General features: G+C 42.5%; 1 long non-coding RNA gene across 1 annotated transcript in view; it reads right to left on the bottom strand.

Moving 5' to 3' along the window:
• Positions 1–642: 642 nt before the first annotated feature.
• The window catches only part of LOC137987801 (uncharacterized), a 4,449-nt gene continuing 4,349 nt past the window's right edge, over positions 643–742 (bottom strand). Inside the window, exon 3 of the long non-coding RNA XR_011120711.1 lies at positions 643–742. This exon is cut by the window's right edge and continues 1,064 nt beyond it. This is a non-coding gene — a long non-coding RNA (uncharacterized lncRNA).

Raw genomic sequence — 742 nt, forward strand, 5'->3', positions numbered from 1 at the left:
GAGGTGGCCAGCCTTGGAAAGCTATAGACTATAGAAATTCTCTAATGAATCTCATGGAAGAACTCAATCTTATCCTAACCCTCAATCTTATCCTAACCCTAACCCTAAACTCAAATCCATCCCACCACAAAATATAAAATTAGACTAAGGTTTTTACCTGTAGAATAATTACGATTCTTTGAGTATAATGCGTAGCACCATGGACTCAGATTGCATTTTTTCACGGCTGGTCACCAGGTCATCACGGTTTAAAGATCATTGTTATGCAGATCAGAATTGCGTATAAAGGCACCATGTGGTCTTCACAAGTCGCCTTTTGAGCGGGCAATACCTGAAACAAAGGACGCGCGAGGGGCAACCCAAAGGGAGGGCAATAAAGAACTGGAAGGGATCTGAATCCCTGGTGCTACGCATTATACTCAGAGAATCGTAATTATCCTACAGGTAAGAACCTTAGTCTAATTTTATATTCTCTTTCGGATAATGCTCCGTCCTGCGGGATTCAGATTGCATAATTCAAAGCAGACTCCCGAGCGCAGTAAAGCACCAGACAATGAATGCTTCTGCAAAGAGCACTTTATTCGTGTACCAGACACACAACATCAATCTGTAAGACTACAGTGTCAGAACAGCCTGGGCAAACTGGCCAACAGAAGATGTTTCTCTTTGATAGAACTTGGCAAAAGTGCCAGCGTTTTTCCAGTCAGCTGCCTTCAAAATAACATCTAAGGGTACTCCCAAA

Source organism: Montipora foliosa, unplaced genomic scaffold (genome assembly GCF_036669935.1).
Source record: "Montipora foliosa isolate CH-2021 unplaced genomic scaffold, ASM3666993v2 scaffold_390, whole genome shotgun sequence".
Taxonomy (NCBI): domain Eukaryota; kingdom Metazoa; phylum Cnidaria; class Anthozoa; order Scleractinia; family Acroporidae; genus Montipora; species Montipora foliosa.